Genomic DNA, 24604 nt, shown 5'->3' with positions numbered 1-24604 from the left:
CGGTCCCTGCCGAAACTCCAGAGGGGACTCGAGTGTTATTGGCTACAACATTGCGGGCAATTTCCCACTCTTCCTCAGTGATGGTGTAAGCGTGATACGCCTCCGACGTATCGATAATTTCTTATGTTCCATGCCACATTATTGATGATATCTACATGTTTTATGCATACTTTATGCCATTATTATGCGTTTTCCGGAACTAACCTATTGACGAGATGCCGAAGGGCCAGTTCTCGTTTTCTGCTGTTTTTGGTTCCAGAAATCCTAGTAAGGAAATATTCTCGGAATCGGACGAAATCAAGGCCCAACATCCTATTTTTCCACGAAGCTTCCAGAACACCCGAGAGTCGCCAGAGGGGGGCCACTGGGCCCCCAGATGACAGGGCGGCGCGGCCTAGGGGGGGGGTGCGCCCCCCTAGTGTGTCACCGCCTCGTCGCCTCTCCAACTCCGCCTCTTCGCCTATAAAAAGGTACCTGACCTAAAACTTCGATACGGAAAAGTCACGGTACGAGAAACCTTCCAGAGCCGCCGCCATCGCGAAGCCAAGATCTGGGGGACAGGAGTCTCTGTTCCGGCACGCCGCCGGGACGGGGAAGTGCCCCCGGAAGGCTCCTCCATCGACACCACCGCCATCTTCATCAACGCTCGCTGTCTCCCATGAGGAGGGAGTAGTTCTCCATCGAGGCTCGGGGTTGTACCGGTAGCTATGTGGTTCATCTCTCTCCTATGTACTTCAATACAATAATCTCATGAGCTGCCTTACATGATTGAGATTCATATGATGATGCTTGTAATCTAGATGTCATTATGCTAGTCAAGTGGGTTTTACTTATGTGATCTCTCGGAGACTCCTTGTCCCACGTGTGTAAAGGTGACAGTGTGTGCACCGTGTGGGTCTCTTAGGCTATATTTCATAGAATACTTATTCACCGTTATGAATGACATAGTGAAGTGCTTATTTATATCCCTTTATGATTGCAATGTGTTTTGTATCACAATTTATCCGTGTGCTACTCTAGTGATGTTATTAAAGTAGTTTATTCCTCCTGCACGGTGTAATGGTGACAGTGTGTGCATCGTGTAGTACTTGGCGTAGGCTATGATTGTGATCTCTTGTAGATTATGAAGTTAACTATTGCTATGATGGTATTGATGTGATCTATGCCTCCTTTCGTCGCGTGAAGGCGACAGGTGTGCATGCTATGTTAGTACTTGGTTTGGTTATGTTGATCTGCCGTGCACTCTAAGGTTATTTAAACATGAACATCGAATATTGTGGAGCTTGTTAACTCCGGCATTGAGGGTTCGTGTAATCCTACACAGTTAGTGGTGTTCATCATCCAACAAGAGAGTGTAGAGTCTAGCATCTATTTATTTATTTTGTTATGTGATCAATGTTGAGAGTGTCCACTAGTGAAAGTATGATCCCTAGGCCTTGTTCCTAAATATCGCTATCGCTGCTTGTTTACTTGTTCTACTCGCATTTGTATTGTCCGCAATATTACCACCATCAACTACACGCCAGCAAGCACTTTTCTCGGTGCCGTTGCTATCTGCTTATATTTATTCATACCACCTGTATTTCACTATCTCTTCGCCGAACTAGTGCACCTATTAGGTGTGTTGGGGACACAAGAGACTTCTTGCTTTGTGGTTGCAGGGTTGCATGAGAGGGATATCTTTGACCTCTTCCTCCCCGAGTTCGATAAACCTTGGGTGATCCACTTAAGGGAAACTTGCTGCTGTTCTACAAACATCTCGCTCTTGGAGGCCCAACACTGTCTACAAGAATAGAAGCACCCGTAGACATCAAGCACTTTTCACGGCGCCGTTGCCGGGGAGGAAAGGTAAAAGGCACTCATACTCCGGTCCCAGGTAAAGTACTCTTCTGGTGCCATTGTGTGAGTGTTCGAAGCTATATCCTTTAGATCCTGCAATTGCATCTTTTTGTTTCTTGTTTACACTAGTTTGGCATAATGGACAACAATGAGCTTCTTATTCTATTTCCTGATTTAAGACATGGATGGTTTGATGCGAAAATTAAAAAACCCATGGAACATATTAGTGTGAACACTTTGAATACCATTGTTGCTAACGATATAAAAAGTTCTAAGCTTGGGGAAGCTGGTTTTGATGAGCATGATCTTTTTAGTCCCCCAAGCATTGAGGAGAAAATTTACTTTGATGATACTTTGCCTCCTATTTATGATGATTATAATGATACTAGTCTTTTAGTACCGCCTGTTATGGAGGATAAATTTGATTATGATTACAATATGCCTCCTATATTTGATGATGAGAATAATAATGATAGCTACTTTGTTGAATTTGCTCCCACTACAACTAATAAAATTGATTATGCCTATGTGGAGAGTAATAATTTTATGCATGAGACTCATGATAAGAATGCTTTATGTGATAGTTATATTGTTGAGTTTGCTCATGTTGCTACTGAAAGTTATTATGAGAGAGGAAAAGATGGTTGTAGAAGTTTTCATGTTACCAAAACACCTCTCTATGTGCTGAAATTTTTGAAGCTACACTTGTTCTATCTTCCTATGCTTGTTACTTTGCTTTTCATGAACTTGTTTATTTACAAGATTCCTTCTCATAGGAAGCATGTTAGACTTAAATGTGTTTTGAATTTGCCTCTTGATGCTCTCTTTTGCTTCAAATACTATTTCTTGCGAGTGCATCATTAAAACTGCTGAGCCCATCTTAATGGCTATAAAGAAAGAACTTCTTGGGAGATAACCCATGTGCTTATTTTGCTACAGTACTTTTATTTTGTATTTGTGTCTTGGAAGTTGTTACTACTGTAGCAACCTCTCCTTATCTTAGTTTTGTGCATTTTTGTGCCAAGTAAAGTCTTTGATAGTAAGGTTCATACTAGATTTGGATTACTCGCGTGAAACAGATTTCTTTGCTGTCACGAATTTCGACCTGCCTCTCTGTAGGTAGCTCAGAAAAATATGCCAATTTACGTGCGTGATCCTCAGATATGTACGCAACTTTCATTCAATTTGGGAATTTTCATTTGAGCAAGTCTGGTGCCTCGATAAAATCCATCTTTACGGACTATTCTGTTTTGACAGATTCTGCCTTTTATTTCGCATTGCCTCTTTTGCTATGTTGGATGAATTTCTTTGTTCCATTAATGTCCAGTAGCTTTATGCAATGTCCAGAAGTGTTAAGAATGATTGTGTCACCTCTGAACATGTTAATTTTTATTGTGCACTAACCCTCTAATGAGTTGTTTCGAGTTTGGTGTGGAGGAAGTTTTCAAGGGTCAAGAGAGGAGGATGATATACTATGATCAAGAAGAGTGAAGAGTCTAAGCTTGGGGATGCCCCGGTGGTTCATCCCTGCATATTTCAAGAAGACTCAAGCATCTAAGCTTGGGTATGCCCAAGGCATCCCCTTCTTCATCGACAAATTAGCAGGTTCCTTCTCTTGAAACTATATTTTTATTCGGCCACATCTTATGTACTTTACTTGGAGCGTCAGTTTGCTTTTGTTTTTGTTTTTGTTTGAATGAATGCTTGTGTGGGAGAGAGACACGCTCCGCTGGTTCATATGAACACATGTGTTCTTAGCTTTTATTTTTCATGGCGAAGGTTGAAACTGCTTCGTTAATTGTTATATGGTTGGAAACGGAAAATGCTACATGTAGTAATTGGTAAAATGTCTTGGATAATGTGATACTTGGCAATTTTTGTGCTCATGCTTAAGCTCTTGCATCATATACTTTGCACCTATTAATGAAGAAATACATAGAGCTTGCTAAAATTTGGTTTGCATATTTGGTCTCTCTGAAGTCTAGATAATTTCTAGTATTGAGTTTTGAACAATAAGGAAGACGGTGTAGAGTCTTATAATGTTTACAATATGTCTTTTATGTGAGTTTTGCTGCACCGGTTCATCCTTGTGTTTGTTTCAAATAAACCTTGCTAGCCTAAACCTTGTATCGAGAGGGAATACTTCTCATGCATCCAAAATCCTTGAGCCAACCACTATGCCATTTGTGTCCACCATACCTACCTACTACATGGTATTTCTCCGCCATTCCAAAGTAAATTGCTTGAGTGCTACCTTTAAAATCTCCATCATTCGCCTTTACAATATATAGCTCATGGGACAAATAGCTTAAAAACTATTGTGGTATTGAATATGTATGCACTTTATCTCTTATTAAGTTGCTTGTTGTGCAATAACCATGTTTCTAGGGACGCCATCAACTACTCTTTGTTGAATATCATGTGAGTTGCTATGCATGTCCGTCTTGTCTGAAGTAAGGGAGATCTACCACTTTAATGGTTAGAGCATGCATATTGTTAGAGAAGAACATTGGGCCGCTAACTAAAGCCATGAATCATGGTGGAAGTTTCAGTTTTGGACATATATCCTCAATCTCATATGAGAACACTAATTGTTGCCACATGCTTATGCATTAAAGAGGAGTCCATTATCTCGTTGTCTATGTTGTCCCGGTATGGATGTCTAAGTTGAGAATAATCAAAAGCGAGAAATCCAAAATGCGAGCTTTCTCCTTAGACCTTTGTACAGGCGGCATAGAGGTACCCCTTTGTGACACTTGGTTAAAACATGTGTATTGCGATGATCCCGTAGTCCAAGCTAATTAGGACAAGGTGCGGGCACTATTAGTATACTATGCATGAGGCTTGCAACTTGTAAGATATAATTTACATGATACATATGCTTTATTACTACCGTTGACAAAATTGTTTCTTGTTTTCAAAATAAAAGCTCTAGCACAAATATAGCAATCAATGCTTCCCTCTGCGAAGGGCCTTTCTTTTACTTTTATGTTGAGTCAGTTCACCTATTTCTCTCCACCTCAAGAAGCAAACACTTGTGTGAACTGTGCATTGATTCCTACATACTTGCATATTGCACTTGTTATATTTCTCTATGTTGACAATATCCATGAGATATACATGTTATAAGTTGAAAGCAACCGCTGAAACTTAATCTTCCTTTGTGTTGCTTCAATACCTTTACTTTGATTTATTGCTTTATGAGTTAACTCTTATGCAAGACTTATTGATGCTTGTCTTGAAGTGCTATTCATGAAAAGTCTTTGCTTTATGATTCATTTGTTTACTCATGTCATTACCATTGTTTTGATCGCTGCATTCATTACATATGCTTACAATAGTATGATCAAGGTTATGATGGCATGTCACTCCGAAATTATCTTTGTTATCGTTTACTGCTCGGGACGAGCAGAACTAAGCTTGGGGATGCTGATACGTCTCGACGTATCGATAATTTCTTATGTTCCATGCCACATTATTGATGATATCTACATGTTTTATGCATACTTTATGTCATTATTATGCGTTTTCCGGAACTAACCTATTGACGAGATGCCGAAGGGCCGGTTCTCGTTTTCTGCTGTTTTTGGTTCCGAAATCCTAGTAAGGAAATATTCTCGGAATCGGACGAAATCAAGGCCCGGCATCCTATTTTTCCACGAAGCTTCCGGAACACCCGAGAGTCGCCGAGGGGGCCACTGGGCCCCCAGATGACAGGGCGGCGCGGCCTAGGGGGGGCGCGCCCCCCTAGTGTGTCACCGCCTCGTCGCCTCTCCGACTTCGCCTCTTCGCCTATAAAAAGGTCCCTGACCTAAAACTTCGATACGGAAAAGTCACGGTACGAGAAACCTTCCAGAGCCGCCGCCATCGCGAAGCCAAGATCTGGGGGACAGGAGTCTCTGTTCCGGCACGCCGCCGGGACGGGGAAGTGCCCCCGGAAGGCTCCTCCATCGACACCACCGCCATCTTCATCAACGCTGCTGTCTCCCATGAGGAGGGAGTAGTTCTCCATCGAGGCTCGGGGCTGTACCGGTAGCTATGTGGTTCATCTCTCTCCTATGTACTTCAATACAATAATCTCATGAGCTGCCTTACATGATTGAGATTCATATGATGATGCTTGTAATCTAGATGTCATTATGCTAGTCAAGTGGGTTTTACTTATGTGATCTCCGGAGACTCCTTGTCCCACGTGTGTAAAGGTGACGAGTGTGTGCACCGTGTGGGTCTCTTAGGCTATATTTCACAGAATACTTATTCACTATTATGAATGGCATAGTGAAGTGCTTATTTATATCCCTTTATGATTGCAATGTGTTTTGTATCACAATTTATCTCGTGTGCTACTCTAGTGATGTTATTAAAGTAGTTTATTCCTCCTGCACGGTGTAATGGTGACAAGTGTGTGCATCGTGTAGTACTTGGCGTAGGCTATGATTGTGATCTCTTGTAGATTATGAAGTTAACTATTGCTATGATGGTATTGATGTGATCTATGCCTCCTTTCGTAGCGTGAAGGTGACAGTGTGCATGCTATGTTAGTACTTGGTTTGGTTATGTTGATCTGCCGTGGACTCTAAGGTTATTTAAACATGAACATCGAATATTGTGGAGCTTGTTAACTCCGGCATTGAGGGTTCGTGTAATCCTACACGCTTAGTGGTGTTCATCATCCAACAAGAGAGTGTAGAGTCTAGCATCTATTTATTTATTCTGTTATGTGATCAATGTTGAGAGTGTCCACTAGTGAAAGTATGATCCCTAGGCCTTGTTCCTAAATACTGCTATCGCTGCTTGTTTACTGTTCTACTGCATTTGTATTGTCCGCAATATTACCACCATCAACTACACGCCAGCAAGCACTTTTCTGGTGCCGTTGCTACTGCTTATATTTATTCATACCACCTGTATTTCACTATCTCTTCGCCGAACTAGTGCACCTATTAGGTGTGTTGGGGACACAAGAGACTTCTTGCTTTGTGGTTGCAGGGTTGCATGAGAGGGATATCTTTGACCTCTTCCTCCCTGAGTTCGATAAACCTTGGGTGATCCACTTAAGGGAAACTTGCTGCTGTTCTACAAACCTCTGCTCTTGGAGGCCCAACACTGTCTACAAGAATAGAAGCACCCGTAGACATCAAAGCGCTATCTCGATGTTGCGGTGTCCACCACAATTAACACGTGGGGTATGTTCACCTTCAGAGGGTCCTTCTTCGTTAACTGGGTTGAGGATGGCTTAAATTTGGTGATGCGCCACTCTCCAGGTGGCTACCATGGCAATGCTGTTGATACTTTCTTCATCGGAGGAGTACTTGGCGCTGCAGACGAATGACATGTCATCCGAACCTAGCCCGTGCCTAGTGTCGCAGTTGAGGCAGTAGTACAATGTCATATCGAATGATGCAGAATCATCGGATCCAACTGACATAGATGATATCGAACGGCATGAAGACGATGATGGCGAAGATGTTGGAGTCGATGCTGATAACGTAGCCGATAGATCTGCCGAGATTGGAGTCGATGTGGTCGATCCCGCAGCCGTTGAAGCCACAGTTCTTGAAGTGCTAGGAGCAAACGGATCGGGCAGCCGAAGGATGCCCTCAGCGTCGACACAGTAGTGGACGCTCCCGAACGTCATATCCAACCCGCCATGTAGGCCTAAGAAGACCGAACGAGACGAGTCGGTATGCGGAGTAAACTCGAAGGACCCGAAACGAATCGAGTTCCCCAAGCTTGGCGATGAAGGAGACGATGATGGTGTCGGCGATGCTGGTGGAGTCGTGGTCGACATGATCTAAGTAGCCGATGATGTGCCTTGTGCCGACAGGGTTCCCACAGATGGCGCCAATTGACGAGGGTGCTCCCTGACAATGCCCACCATGAGGGGCTTAGGGTTGACGGAATCCTGTAGGCTGACACGAGATATCGGATACCAAACAAACGGGGAGAGAGATTTACCCAGGTTCGGGGCCCTCGATGAGGTAAAACCCTTACTTCCTGCTTGTCTGATCTTGATTATCGAATATATCAGGTTACAATGGGGTAGCCGATAGGCTGTGGTGATTGTCTCATCGAGAGGCTAAGATTCTAGGGCTCTAGCTCTTGACTTGCGGTGAATCTACGTGTTGAAGTTGTGTCTCGGTATACCCTCTCCTGGCCTTTATATAGTAGGCTAGGTCTTGAGAGTTCTGTCCGGACTCGACTAGGTTACAAAGAGATCTATTCTAACATTTTCTTGTATAGCATCCTCTTGCCTTTTTCATCATGAATCCTTCTTCGGGTAAGTCTCCTTCACTGGAACCGATGTATAGGCCCACCTTGGTTGTTGGAATCTTCATGGGCCCCTGGCTGGGCCGGAGGAGGTAGTCTAATGTTGGTTACCCGAAGGGTAATGCCCACATCAATTCCAGCGAGGATGAGTGGTACAAGCCGACGCTGTCGCCACCACGCCTCGGCGACCCTGGGCAGGGGTCCAGCCGTTGGGCTCCCGGCCAGAGCTGCTAGCAAGCGCCGCCACCGCAGGACGATGGCGACTCCAGCGATGACGATGACGGCGACTACACGGCGTTCTACCGCAATTTCGGCATGTAGAATGCCATGTTTTTAGTTTAGTTTATGTTTCCCTCTTGCCGAATTCAAATATATTACGAATTCGGCCTATATATTTAAGAACTTGCCTATATATATTAAATATCTCTATATTTTGCCTAAGTTTGATCATTTTTCGTCTATTTATGTTTGAATTCAAATATATTCGATCTTTCCCTTGGGCTTGCCGCTGGGAAAATGAGACTCCCTAGGCCGAATTTTACATCATCTGACGCTAAATAGCGCCGGATTTCGGCCTGAAGAGCCCTAACGGCTGGAGATGCTCTAACGGGGTTCCACCGGTACCGCAGTCATCTCGAGCGGGGCGACAAAAAGACGACTCAAATGGTTATATCCGTTTGAGTTGCGTCGCGGACATAACAGCCATGTGACCCGTTCGGTTCGTACTGATCAGTTTGGGGGCCAAGAGAAGAACGCGCATGCCACTGGTGGAGGGCTCGGAAGGATGTAGGACATGTGCATTGTTCGGCCCGATGCATCTATAACCGAAATGCTTGGGTTGCGTCGTTAGGGCATCTCCAACCGGGCGACCCAAATGGACGCATCTGGACGTCCGTTTGGGTCGTCTCCCGGACACGCGGATACGCACGGATGGTCATGACGCATTTTATTCCCCAACGCTGTTGCGACCCAAATTATTGTTCCTTGTTCTTCTTCCCAACTAGTACTAGTTGCCAAGCACAGCTCCGTCGGTCCTCGCCTCGGTCCCCGTCGCCTGGATGGCTGGATGGAGGCTGCTGCCCGTCCGCTCCGCTGGTTGGAGCTTGTGCGCTGGAAGAGAGGTGGAGGGGCGCCCCGGCGGAGCTGCAATGGCGCACGGCTCGTAGCGACGCAGGCGAAGCTGCTGCAGCGCGGGGCGGCCGGCTCCAACGGCGTGACGAGCGGCCGGCGTCGAGGCGCGCACGCCAACGCCCGTGGCTCGCCCCGGCCCGGCGACTTCCGCGCCCGCCCCCGCCCCGGGCATCTCCACCGGCCAGATAGGCGCCCTCGCCCGCAGCCAGAGAGGTGCGGCCAGATAGGCGCCCCGCGCGGCCAAGACGGCGAGCTCCCGCGCGGCCAGGACGCAAGCTCCCGCGCGGCCAGGACGCAAGCTCCCGCGCGGCCAGGACGCAAGCTCCCGCGCGGCCAGAGAGCCCCCGCCCGTGCGCGCACGGCCAGCTTCGGCCCCGCCCTTGCCCGCCGGCGCCCGCGCCCGTGCCCGTCGCGGCGAGCTCCGCCCCGCCCGTGGCCGACGCGGCTGGCGCCGTCCCCGCCCGTGCCCGCCCGCTCGCGTGCTCGTCGCGGCGAGCTCCGCCCCCGCCCGTGCTCGCGCCCGTCGCGGCGAGCTCCGCCCTCGCCCGTGGCTCGCGCGGTCGGCGCCCGTGCCCGCACTCCGTCGCGGCGAGCTCCGCCCACGGCGGCGTGGCAAGCGGCCGGCGTCCGTTCCCGCGCCCGTGCTCGCGGCGAGCTCCGCCCATGACCGCGCCCTTGGTCGTTGCCTTGCGCGTCGTCGTCGGCGAGGTTTGTCGCCGGAGCTCTTTTTGGGAGCAGCGACTTCCGGCATGAGTGAAAAAAGTGGAGGAGTCGGCGCCGGGTACGCCATGCCCGTGCAACGGCGGCAGTTGGTCGGGCCGGCCAAACTCCGGTGGCTATTTCGGCCATCTCCATGGGAAAAAGAAGAGAGAGGAGAGAGAAGATGTGGGGTCGGGCGGATAAAACGGATGTCCAGAGTTGCCCGCAGTCGTCCGGGAGGACGCAAAAGCCTCCCAAATTTGTGTCAGTTTTGGGTCGTGCCGGACCTCACGGACCGTCCGTTTTGCATTTGGGTCCGCGCGTTGGGACAGGTTTTAACCAAAACGGACGCACATGGACGTTTTGCGTCCCCGCGTTGGAGATGCCCTTAAAGCGTGCGCTGCCTGTCCATCAGTCCGCACAAATTGTTTTGGGCTGGCCAGGACAGGATATGTCGCCTCGCAAGAGAAGCCAGCGGTACGATATAAAACGGATGCACGTCTACTTGATAGAGGTATATAGTTAATATGGTGTCTACTTAGTCATCGGTAAACATAAGATAATCTAAAAACAAAGTGGAAAATCTACTAGGCGTCTAGTCGTCGTCGGTGAGGTCGACGATTTCCGTCATCTCCCATGGCTAGTGCGACACCAGCGGTGGTAGATGGTATACCGACGACGCAGGAGGAGGAGGACGAATGGTAGCCAACGTCGTCGGATTATGCCACGGATCCCACATCACGGAAGGAGCAGTTGTTGGGCCGCGTGCCTCTCCCTTCGGAGTCCCCGGTATCCCCTACGCCAACACAGACTCGTGAAGATGAACGGCGAGGCCATCCCACTAGGCGAGATTGCTATGGGCAATGGCGAGTTGGATGGCCTCGTCCTTGTTGAGATCCGGCGGCTAGTGCTCCGGATCACATGTTGTGCCGCTGTCGTTGAACTGCTCATCGGCCTCCCCGTCGTCGTCTGGCTCCTCTTTGTCGTCCTCGTCGTTGTCCGTAAGGCCGCTCACGAGTTCTGCTTGAAGAATCCGACGTCGCCGAGGTATCCCACTCGGTGGCGTGGAATGAACTCCCACGTCCCAAACATGATCCAGTTGTACGAGTTGAGGTCGAACGTCGGATCATCGTGCAGATCCGGGGGCAGGATGAACCGGTAGCGCCGGACCTCATCACGCCGCTCTCATTCTGCACTAGGCACGGGAGGGACCATCACACGGCGGGAGTCGAGGTACCAGTCTCCACCTGGTAGGCTGACATCCGACGATGGGACCAACCGGTTCGCCTCCCATAGCTGGTGATAATCTCCAAGTTTAGGGAATCACCGTAGTACAATTCAATAAGTATTTGAGGGTCGAATCATGAGAAGCTAATGAAACTATATATTCTCTAAGGCCTTATAACCCACAAGAATGATGTGAGGATTGACGATGCTGATGTTGGTCATATGGTGTCGATGGCTACTGATAATGAGTACTGAAAGACCAAGAGGCGGGAGTGGGCTGAGGCTATGTAGGCTAACAGAGGCAACACTAGAGTTTGAAGAGGATGAAGCGAAGAGATGTAGATGTGCCGTTCTGTTGTACGAACTCCTTTTATGTGTATGTAAGAGCATCTTCAGCCACGTCCCCAAAGCGTTTCCCAAACCGCGCCAGATTGAGCGTTTGCGGGACGTGTTTTGTTTGTGCCGCGTTTGGGGGACGTCGCTCCCCAGCCGCGTCTCCCAAACGCCTCCCCCAAACATTTAAAATACTTTTTATGGCATTTTTATTTCAATTTCCACAAACTAATACATAATTGAGAACGTGGTTTACAGGAAGACACAATTTGGAACATAGTTTTCCACAAACTAATACATAGTTTGAACCATGGTGGACACAAATATAAAATTTTGCAAAAAAACTAAACCTAACTAGGCCGTGCATCGAAGGTTTCTGTCTTCGCTGCTAAGAAAGAGCACTCGAGGGCACACCCAGTCACCCAAACTGGAAAATCCAGCGGGAGGATGGTGCCCTTGTTGGTTCTACCGATGAGGCGAACACCCAGAAACTTCCGTGCACGTGTTCGCTGCGAAGAAACAACACTCTGCATCATCAGTCGTCCTCCTCGTCGGTGCTGTCATCGTGGTAGTCCCGGTGGCAGCGCGTCTCGTCGAAGACCTTGACGCTCATGTCCCTGTCGCCGAAGTAGGAGAACATGAGGATGAAGTCGGCTTCGAGGCTGTGGTGCCGCGCGAACTTCTCCCAGCCGATGTTGAGGTACATCTTGCCGCGCGCGTCGTAGATCACGTCGACGATCCACCGGTAGTAGCCGCACGCAGCCTCCCGCAGATGCATCGTGCGCGGGCGGTCGTCGCCGGCAACGTAATCGGCGAAGGAGTCTGGCAGCCTCTGGATGCCGCGCGGGTCGCCCTTGAGGACGAGGACGAACTCGAACAGCACGTTCGGCTCCACGTCCATCTCCGACGATGAAGCCGACGGTGCGGGAGGCGACGGCGAGCGTTCAGCTCTGCCGCGGCCACGACCATGGCCGCGAGGTCGGCCTCCGCCTCTACCAGACATAGCGTCGAGTCTTGTTGAGATGGTGGTGGCTAGGGTTTGGGAGAGAGGCGCTAGGGTTTGTGTGTGAGAGGGATGATGAGAGGCGGCCCTTTTATAGGCCGGAGGGAGGCGGAGGAGCGGTGGCGCTCATTAACGCCGGCACGCAGAGCTAGGCGTGACGGGACGCGTTGTTACGCCTCTGCAGGAACTGCACCATCGCTGCGGGAACTGCACCATCGCTGCAAAGCCAATAACTTCCGTCGCGAGGTAGGCGACGGTTAGGTTAAAATTTATTGTGCCGCTGACGGGTCGGCCCCGCCACTCCCCGCCTCGCTTTTCGGTGTGTCCGGCGTCCCCGGAGCGTCCCCTGTGGGACGGGGATGGGCTCGGGGCGCCGGACACCGTATCGGGGCGCGCCGGACAAAATTCGGGTTTGGGGGACGCGGCTGGAGTGATTTTTTGGTCCGGCGCGCCCCAAATTGCTTTGGGGGACGCTTTGGGGGACGCGGCTGGAGATGCTCTAACTCGTACTTGTGGTGAACTCCTATTAATACTTAGTAGCAAGGTAACATGTCCACGAACTGATGTTTGCTAGTAGCTAGGGCTAAATTTAGTGTTGCCTATAGTTACATATATTGTCTGCCTTTTAGTTTAGACCTTTTAGTTTAGACGGAAGATTCGAAGTGAGCCCGGCTTTGAATTAACGAAGCCATCAACCGGCCAGGAGTTACACCAAGATTACAACGCACGCGCCAAGCGCACAACCCAAACCGCAACAAAGACAACACAAAAAAGCAAGCTAAAGCGCCATATGATCCAGGAAGAGGGAGCCTTGTCTTCTGTTGCACCGGAGCGATCGCGACCGTATCCACGCCAACAAACCTCCACCGCACCAAGACTGCAACTCAAGGGGGAACTCAGCGACGGGCCGGCCACCTGGCAGAGCTTGAGGAACCAAAGGAGGGAGGGTCTTGCGGCGACGCCTCCAAGAAGGTGAATGGCGCGAGAATGCGTCATCGTCGACGACAGAGAAGGACCTGCAAAGTTTTCACCCAGACCCGAGAACCACCACCCATGGAGCTCAGGCTAGGTCCAACCAAACACACAACATCATCCCCCAGCGTTGGGATAGGCACACCGGCAAGAGCTGCGACCAGACGCCGACCTAGCAAAGCCCCCCAAGGCGCTAGGAAGGAAATCAGCTACCGCAGCAAACCGTGTAAAAGCAGCCAGGCCGACGTTGTGACAGGGCTGCGACACCATCGAGAGGTCACACGGTGTTCCACAAGACACTACCAGAGAAGCTTACATGAAGCGAGGCCTCCAAGAGGAGCAGATTGAGGCGGAGGGATGGAATCCATCATTTCGAAAAGGAGGGCCATCGTCGGGACGCCTTCAGCAAGGGAACGACACCCGCAGGTGACGCCGTCGCCGGCACAGGACAGAGCCATGCGCAACTTTCGCCGAGGTCCAAACCTGGAAAGAAAATCCGGACGCCGTCGCGAGGACGTAGAGCGAACAAGGCGGAGATCACTGCCGCGCCTCCAACCTAAGTCGCACAATGAGCTAGCCCCAACTCGACTCATCCGCAGGAACCACGTGCTGGCTGGCGGAGGATACGGCCAGACCCAGATCTAGACGTTCAAGACCCTAGATTGACGGCACCACGAAGTCCACCATCCCCTGCGCGGGAGCACACCTACACAAGCACGACCAAAATGGTCGGAGGGAGAACAGACCACATCCGCCGGCGGAGAAGCTGCAGTACTGAGCCACCCAAGGACCAAAATGGTCTGCCTTTTAGTTTATAGTACTTGGTAGTATGTGGTAATGTCATCACAATATATAAAACCAAACAGCCAAATTTTCAACCTCTACCCGAAAACTAGATGTACAGCTTAAATTTAGATTTGGTCCGTGAATCACATTTCCAGTGGCAAGATCTCCGTGAAAATGTCAAGCACGCCCCTTAGTCTAGCCGAGCAATGGATACCTTGTCGGAACGGCTTGGCTCGGCTCGGCGTCGCAGCAGATGGCAGAGGAGATAGGGCGCAAGTTGTGCAAGTTGGCCCGCGAAGCGGGATCCCTTCCCCACCACGACCAAACACAAGAGAACCAACGTGGCGGGACACCGAACACGAGCGAGCGAGCCCCAGGCCCAACAGCGTCGTGGTTTGCTAGCCACGTGTCGTACATCCTCCGCGACATGAGCATCTGGCCACGCGCACGCTAGCCTCGCTTTGCCTGTCCCACCTGTCCGTTTCTTGCATTGTTGCCGCATCGCAGATGGAGGGTTTGCTCGCGTCATCTGGCCCTTGTGCTCGTGATCTACTGCCAACGGGGCCCACTGAACAGTTCGCTCCCAACAGGCACGTTGGATTTCGATTGTTTCGTTTGGATTTCACAGCACCTTTGGCTGTTTCATTTGTTAACCTCCATCTACGCACCTCTTTTAGATGGCAAAAAAGAGGTCAAACAAACGAAAGAGAAACATGATGATAGCTGGACCAACCGGATTTTGTGTCCATTGAAATATTACCAGCAGGATATCACATAAATTGAGTTTTTCTTGTGAAGAGATCTGCCGATTTATTAATAATTATAGTATAAAAAGCTTAAAGGAAAATAAAAATTGTAAATAGATCTTTCAAACACCTAACAACAACTACGGGACCGAGCTGAAGGCGCACCACCATCTTCGCCTCTCCATTACCAAGTCAAATAATGCTTGCCGTAGTAGATAATCATGAAGTCATCGTGCAAATGCCCCAAATAACCAACGCATTGCATCAATCATCCTCCATGATGAGATCAATCGGAAGAAGTAGACTAAAACCAAATTAAGGAACACGAAAACCACAACCCATGCATCCTCTGTTAGCACTAGGCACACCATCGGAGTGACGGTAACCTTATTTTGATTTTGGGATTTTGCGACCGCCTCACCATCCCGAAAAGAAACCGAAACTACAAAAAAAAAATGCCGAAGACCCTCCCGCCAGCGAGCGGCTATGATCCGCCACAGCTCCCAACACCCCAAGGGCCATAAATGACGGGTTGGACCAGCGGTGTAGCCGACGAGAGACAAAGGAAACCATACTGCCTCCTCTCTCTGTCTCTATCCACATAAATTGACTTAATTTCCTTATTTAGCTTAGTTCAGTTTAGAGGTGTGGTGACTTATACTCTTTTTGTAATTTTTTTGTACTCCCTTATCCCAATGCATGTGCCATCTTAGTTTTTTCTTCTATTTTAGCTTTGGCCAATAGATAATACATACATCAATTATTATAATATATATGTATTACTCCCACCTATTCTAAATAAGTATCGAGAATTTTGTACTAAGTTCCTGACACTTATTATTGATCATAGAAAGTATTACAAACTTTATTCAAATACATATGTAATCATATATCTTCATCAAATACAACTAAAATTTTGTTAGTCAAATTGATAACCAAACTTAAATCTTAAAAACACTCGCGCCACCTCTGTGGACAGATGATTAAGTACTTCCTTCGTCCTAAAATAAGTATCTCAACTTTCTATATGTAGGTAGGTGTCTATAACTAAAATACATCTAGGTAGGTCTAAATCTAGATAAAGTTGAGTCACTTATTTATGAATCAAGGAAGTATGAGAGAAAAATGCACTGCAGAAATAAAACTGAAAAATATGGGGCGGAATCTATTCCACACCAAACAAGTTACTTTTACCCAAAAAATTGATGCAACAAATGTGTAAAGTTTGATGGCACTGTTAGGGCAATATGCTTGTTGTATTGCCAGGGGGCCAAAGGCCACAATATATAGTACATGTACAGGTGCAAATATGTAGAAAACCCCCTAACATATGGGGAAACTACAATATACAGATATATACTCTAACACCCCCCCTCAAACTCATGGTGGATCCACAACACTGAGTTTGGAGAGTAAGAAGTCATGCTGCGCTCGAGTTTGTGCCTTTGTAAAGAAATCCGCCAACTGCAAATCGAAGGCACATAATGAACCGCAACAACCTCATCTCGCACCCGAGCACGTGTATAAAAACCATCAACACCAATATGCTTGGTCAGCTCATGCTTGACCGGATCACGTGCAATACCGGTAGCACCTGTACTCGTCGGACAAAAGTGGAGTGGGTGTCGTAACGGAGACCCCAAAATCTGCAAGCAACCACCGTAACCAGGTCACCTCAGCAATCAACAAAGCCATAGCCCGCAGCTCAGCCTCAACACTTGAACGGGAAACCGCTACCTGTTTCTTCGTCTTCCAAGCAACAAGCGAAACACCAAGAAACACACAGTAAGCAGAAAATGAACGACGATCCGTAGGATCACTCGCCCACGTAGCATCCGAGTAGCACTGGAGCTGGAGAGAGATGGAACTAGGAAAGAAAAGGCGACGAGTGATCGTGCCACAAAGATAACGAAGAACACGGAGGAGATGACTGTAGTGAACGGTGGTAGGAGCTGAGACAAACTGACTCAGAATATGAACATGATAAGAAATATCAGGACGAGTGACAACAAGATAAAAAAGACTCCCAACACGATGGCGATAACGTGTGGGATCAGGAAGAGGATCACCATCAGTAGGACGAAGCTTAACATTAAGCTCCATAGGAGTGTCAACCGTGCGCTCATCTCCAAGAGCAGCACAAGCAAGCAGATCCTAAATGTACTTTTCCTAAGAGATAGAAAAACCATCAGAAGTGGAAGAAACCTCAATCCCAAGAAAATAGCGAAGAGGACCAAGATCAGCCATAAGAAACTAATCACGAAGACGAGCCTTGACAAAGGCAATATACTCAGGATCATCACCAGTAATAATCATATCATCGACATAGAGAAGGAGAAGAGTGCGTCCACGATGAGAAGTGTGAACGAAAAGTGTTGGATCATGAAAACTAGGAGAGAAACCAACAGCAGTCACGATAGAGGCAAAGCGCTCAAACCAGGCACGAGGAGCCTGTTTCAGGCCATAAAGAGAACGTCCAAGATGACAAACCATCCCATCGGGAACAGAATACACAGGAGGAGGCTGCATGTAAACCTCCTCACTCAACTCGCCATTAAGAAAAGCGTTCTGAACATCAAGCTGGGACATAGACCAGCGTCGAACAGAAGCAACATCAAGAAGAGTATGCACAGTGATCATATGAGCCACAGGGGAAAAAGTCTCATCATAGTCACGGCCGTGCTCCTGCTGAAAGCCACGAGCCACAAGACGCACTTTATAGCGCTCAAGAGATCCATCAGAGCGGGTCTGAATTGTATAGACCCACTTACACGTGATAGGACGAACACCAGAAGGGGGAGAAAGAAGATCCCAGGTGCCGGTGCGCTCAAGCGCAGCGATCTCCTCAGTCATGGCAAGCTGCCATTCAGGATGCTCAGCATCCCGATAAGAAGTCGGCTCGGAGACGACAGAGAGACCATACTGACTAGGAGAGTAACGAGCTGGAGCACGACGCTGACGAACATGCCGTGAAGAGGGAAGCTCATCTGCGGAGGATGCGGTGACCCAGCGTACCACTGCATGGTGTAGTACACAAGTCGTTGACATAACACAAGTGAAACACCGTTCCACTCATATTACATCTCTCAGAGTGGTACAACAGAAACATATGCGAGTCCAAGGTATGTCTATAGAAGTACACACGAGCTGTTTACATAAGATCAACACAACCTCCTACTTTACGGTGAGGTAAAACTTCAAATAAAGCTCCGAAGAACGACTCGTAGTCTATCTTATTGCTAACTCAAGTTTAAGAGCTACTTGGCTTGCTATAGAAATCTAGCTACTTAGGTGCTAGGATTAGGGAAAGGTTCCCTTTTATTACTAGTCTAGGTTTCCATCATAGCTGATGCAGCAGTTGACTCCATTGACTTCTTTGACTGGATTCTTCATCTTGTTGCAGTTGACTCCTTTGTCTTCGAGTTCCACGGTAGTTTCTCCTTCGGTGCCTTAATCTAAGAAGGGGGTTCAAATGGGATAGAATGAGTACGAGCGTACTCAGCAAGTTCATATTAGGAAATAGGTGTATCATGCACTAGCTACAACCATAGACCGAGAAAGTCATAGGCCAATGCAAGTTTTCATAAACATTTCTTCAAAAGGTTTATTCTATTCCGAAAACTATGCCCGTCGGTCTTCACGAGTTGACTAGAACTTCGTGGAGTTCCTTTCTGCCGCGTTCGCAGTTCCCTTCCGGAACGAGGGAGTGACAGTCACAATTCTTGATACCCTCTGCGGAGGTGCGTTACTTTACCCCACAAGAGATCTTAACTTTGTTGCCGGCCGAGAGTATGTCCCCGTCCACACTTCCTTGGGTGTGAGGCCCGAGTATAAGATCCAAGCCAATCACCGCCTTCTCCGCGACCACCGCAAACCCACCCTTTTGTCCGACCGTACACCCCCGGTAGACTTCTCCCGATAATACGGCTTTACTCACGGTGTACTCCGGACAATCCATCATAGATCGTAGAGCTTATCATCACTAATGGATGGGGATTTAAAAGGATATCCCAACCTATTGCGGCGGTGCCTCCAACACCCCACCGGCTCTACGGATCCGTTGGCGTGCGTAAGGGAAAAGATACGACTGACTTCCCTGCAGCCATTATAGATCTTATGGATAACGCGATATGTACGGCGCTAGAATCACCTGGACCGGCATTGGTACTTAGTCCTAGATGAGTAGTACCCATGCAATGGAACCTCCACCATATCAACACATACCATGGTTCCATTGCCCACCACATAGTCATATTCATAATTGTAAAATAATACTTTGTTTTTCAATGCATGAGTGATAAGTATAGTACTTTGCATATAGTTTGATACAAATAATCAAATGACATGAGCAAGCGATGAACTTGCCTTTCTTGACTGCAAGATTATGCGGGCAAAAGCTTCGATACGTGATAACTCCAAATGCTGAAATACCATCATCGTCCGGTAAGGACAATGTTTAAAGAACTGGCAAAGATGCTATAATGCATAATATGAGATGCAATCGTCCCGAGCGTAACCTAACCTCGATGATTTAGGATGTATGAGTTGTAAAGATTTCTTTAGGGTTGGTTGCACTTTTAGAATGGTTCTCAAACAAGGTTCTTATTAGGGTTTGGTTATATTAGCATCATAACCAAGTGATATAAGACATAATAACAATCATACACATAAAGAATAGTGGTGGAATAATATGTGAAGAACAGTTGTCAATTTTTAGTTCTACGAGGACATGGTTGATGATTACTTATATTATATTTCAAAAGAATAACTTTTGAAGAACATGTTGTTTAAGTGATAATAAGTATTTCAAAGAAGAACTAGGACTTCTAAGGTTTGATTGACATTTGTACTTCAAAAGAATAACTTTTGAAGAACAGGTTAAATAAGAATATGAACTACTATACATAGGAGCTAAGTGCTATTAGGGTTTACTAATAGGACTGGTTGGTGCTTAAGTAGAAGTGATCTACATGTAGCAAGTATTAGTAGGTTTATTACTATGGTTTCTCCTAAGCATCATATCAAAGGATGGTTATCAAGGTGTTGCTATGAGTTAGGGTTTACTATGACTTCATATTTGCTTTACCAAATAATCTCTAATAGTTTCTAAGCTAAGTGGTTTATCATTTCCTAAGTAAGATTTAGTTGGATAGGAACATGTGATGTGAATTGTTACACAAGTTGATACTAGGGTTTATCATTATGGTTCTACTAGGGTTTAATGATTGAGGTTGATCTTAATGGTATGGTATATAAGAGTGGTGATCAATGGTACTAATCCAATTAGCAAGTTACGGTTTATACCTAGGTGATACTATCTAATCATATAGGTTTTAATTAAGAATAGGAACATGAAATGATAATCTCATGTGACTTGGTTTATGCTAGTGGATCATAAGCATGCATTCATTGGTTGTTTATTAAGTTTCTACACCTAAAGGTGAGGTGGATATAATTATATGGGCTAAACCCCTAGGGTTTCAAGGTTGCACTTAATTTAGGATGATCACATGAAATAATGGGATCAAGGTCTTACTGAAATTGAAACTAGGATTTATAAATCATGGTGCAACTCCTGAAATGATGATTGGTAATAGAGTTGTGGTTACTAATTACTTTGAATCAAAATTAGTAATGGTTTGACATTTTATTAATCTTCACAAGATTTAATAATTAGAGTACTCCTATTTTGGTTTAATTAAGAATCGAGGGTTTAATAATTGTTATTAGGGTTTAAAATAATCAACTTGTTAACTAAAGATGTTTAAGTAAATAAGTTTTGATTTACCAAAATAATATTGGCTTATAATCTTTTCTTGAGGTTTTACTATTTAAAGAAAATAGTAAATGGTAATTTGCAAATTAGGGTTTATGAATTACCACTAATAATTAAGTAAATGTAAATATGATAAATAAAATTGATCTTAACATTTTACTTAGTTACTGAATAGTTAAAATTTAATTTTGAAACTTCACTAATTATTGAATTCAAATTGTATTTTAAATAAGTGAAATGGCATAATTAATAAGGTAAAAATAAGTGAATTTTTATTTTGACACACATTTTTGTTTTATATTTTATTTGGGTAGAGTTTATTTTTGTGAGCATTTTGATATATTATTCATATTTTTGTGACTTGAAATGGATTTTATATAATTTTGTAAAGTTTCAGTTATTTACTGGAATTTGAAATTTGAACGAAATACTAAACATACCCGTTCATTTCTACCCCTAGACACAGACAGGTGGGCCTGTTGACTGAGTCAATTTCCACGCGGGCAACGACCACTCAACAGAGCTGAGGTGGCGGTGACACATCGCTCTCGCCGGAGGGAACGCCGGCGATGCTCCGGCGAGCAACAGAACGATGGCTAGAGACCACCAGAGACATCCTAACTAGGTGCGTTCGAACCGGTACTCGATGCTCGAGCAAACGAGCGTGAACGCCACCACCCAATGGTCACCGGAGCATCGCCGGTGAACACGTCTGCGGCGGCGGGCTCCGGCCAAATATCGATTGCGAGCTAGAGACGGTTCTAGGAAGCGAGAGTATGCTCTACAGACGCGGAAGCTCACCGTGAAGCTCAAGGTGTGGTCGGCTCCGGCGATGGTCGACGGAGACGACGACGATTGATGATTTCTCGGCGAACCCGAGGGAAAGGGAACGCCGAAATTCCTCCTCGACTTGGCTCCTCTTGATGCTCTGCTCCTCCGGGGTGACCTACGCGGCCGGGCGCGTCGGCCCGAGCCACACCATGGGCTCCGGGATGGCTTGTACCGTCGGTTTCGTCATCGACGCCGGCGATAGTACGTAGAAGAATACGAGAGAGAGAGGTTTTGGGAAGAAATGGATGGGCGGCGAGGTACTAGGGTTTCCTGGAGAAGCTCTGGGCCTATTTATAAAGCTCGGCGAGGTCAAATTGGTAAGTTCACCGCCGGCGACAGCCGAGATGTGGCGGTGACATTGATACTGCAAACGAGCACGAATCAAAATGATTCTAGATAGGCTCGGACGCGAGAAGAGTTGGGCGCGGTTCTGAGATTCCTGGCGACGTCCAGGGTCGTCCCTATCTCCAACGGTGAGGTGGCCAGGGCGTCTCGGTGTGCTGTCGATGCCGTGGAGGAAGACGACGCCCTCGTTTTGTTTCACGCCAGCGACGAAGCGGTACGAGTTCGTGGGCTGGACTGGGCCGTGGAGTTGGCGTGGATCTTGGGATGCTGCTGGACTGTCGATGGCCTGGACAGATAAGTTCCCTCTCTTTTCTCTTTTCAATTACTATTTTATATTTTCTGTTTTTCTATTTTGTGGTTTGAATTCAAATTTGAATTCTGCTATGTTTTGCAGGTACTAAATTATTTGAATATCAAAATAATTTGATAATGATACTCACTGTCTTGTTTTGTTTTTTTTAAACAACCATTTATAATTGATTAATTTTGGTTCTTATGAGGTACAAGTTAAGATTCAAATAGATATTATTTTAGGGTTTATCTCAATTGCTTTTAAATTTAGAAATCAAGTCTGTTTGAATGCTTTTAAAATTTAGAACATGTGCATGGTGATCATATTATATTTTTCTATTGCTTAACCATAGTGATTACTCACATATAGTTGAAGTATGGCTAGATTTCAACAAATGGAAAAGGGTATGGAATTGATTCATGATTTTATGTGTATGATAGTTCTTAGGGTTTTATTTGGGATTACCCATGTAATACACAAGCTAGAATTGGGTATATGCATAAGCTTTGATTATGTTTTATTGGCTAGCTAGGGTTACTCCTCCACACAAGGCATGAGGATTGGTCTGGGGTTAACTACTAGTGATATACTTATTATTTTATGTGATAGATGAGATCTATTAATCATATGGTTTAACTTATCATCTATATCTACAAGTTATGATTATGCATTAGACAAGATCCACTCATTCCTCACTAATCCCAATTTAGTATTCCTCTCATCACACTCATCCTAGATTCTTAGGGTTTATAATTAATACTAAGTTGTGATGATTATGGAATTGGTTTCCTAAGGTATTGCTATAGGAATAGGGTTCTCACCTCCAAGATCAAATATTGACTTGAATAACTAGGTTTAGTACTTCTCTAATATGCTTGTATGAACATGGCTATGCTTAGTATTATAACTTCTCTCACTTATCAATGTCTTGGAATATCCTAAGGTCCTACTCAAGATATGATGATATGATCCTCTAAATATATGGTTTGCCTAGGGATTCTACCTTGCAATCTTATGTAGCTTGTTCTTCAGGAAATCTGATAAACCTGCATCTTGTGGTATGCCTCCACCTCCTAGCTTGTTCATCTTGATCCTAGCTAATTTACATGAAGTGTCTCTATGTGTTTTCTTCCTTGTATCATGCTACAAGGTGATGAAATGGATGAAGGGTGTGGCTCTATTTATAGGCTTGGGCAAGCTCTAGTATCATGACACATAGGTGGTGACTCTTGTGTTGGTTTGATGAGTAAGGTGCTTGGGTGTTATGCTCTCATCCATAGCAATCCTTTGAGCATGAGGTGGCATAGCTTGGAAAGCAAGTCATGTAGATATTTTCATCCTATGTGGCAAGATCATTATCCTCTCATATGATTTATTTTTGGATAGCCAAGTGGCATTTGCTACTAAATATCTTGTGGATGGTTTTATTATTGTGGATGAGTCATCATACCATCTTTGATTGGATTTACATTATAATATTGGTAAAAAGATTAAGGTTGAGGGTTATTTCTCAAGTTTGGATAGTTGGTGTTTGAATTCATCTAGGCATGATCATATGAGTTTCAAAATACTCATAGTTAGTTTTATTCAAATAGTTTGAACTATGAATCGTAATGTAAATGGATTTAGTTTTATGATATTCCATATACTTAATAAGTTATGATTTAAATAAGAATGTGTGGCTTTTATGCACTTTAGACCCTGTGGTTTACCTTATTTATAAGTGAATTAAATTACACACAAAGGTAGTTGCTAACTTTTATGTGTTAATAAGTTAGGTTTTGATTATTAAAGAATGTGTTGTTGTAAATCTAATTCCATTTGATCTAATACATAGATCAAATCCTTTCTACCCAAAACAAGGTTTTAGTAAAGATCACAGTGAAGTTTATAGCGCTTGACTTGATGATCTACTTCAATTCCAGACAAGTCAAGTGAAACTTCGATTCATCGTGGTAAGTTTTATTTGAAGCGCGAAAATTCCCGGATTTTCTATGCATGAATGCAATGCACACTTTGGTGTTCTCTCATTTTATTGCCTCTAAACCTGGGATATTACGGCCTCTCCCCTTAAACCGAACTTCGTCCCGAAGTTCAAACGCTCTCATGTTTCGGAATGTTGAAATGTCTTGAACAGATCACCATCCTTCAACTCCATGGTGATCACACTAGATATAGTGAAATATATCCTTTGTCCAGATCCTTCCGGATTCTTCTGATATCTGGCACTGATACTTTCTTTAATTCTATGATTTCTTCCAACACTCTAAACTTATAGTCTTACTATCCAAAGATTCTTGGATTAAGACATCTTATTGTGTTAATGGACTTTCCTAATGGTTGTGGTGACATCT

The sequence above is a fragment of the Lolium rigidum genome, chromosome 3, assembly GCF_022539505.1.
Source record: "Lolium rigidum isolate FL_2022 chromosome 3, APGP_CSIRO_Lrig_0.1, whole genome shotgun sequence".
In the NCBI taxonomy this organism is placed as follows: domain Eukaryota; kingdom Viridiplantae; phylum Streptophyta; class Magnoliopsida; order Poales; family Poaceae; genus Lolium; species Lolium rigidum.
The sequence above is the reverse complement of the archived record's forward strand: the minus strand, read 5'-3'. Positions refer to the sequence as shown.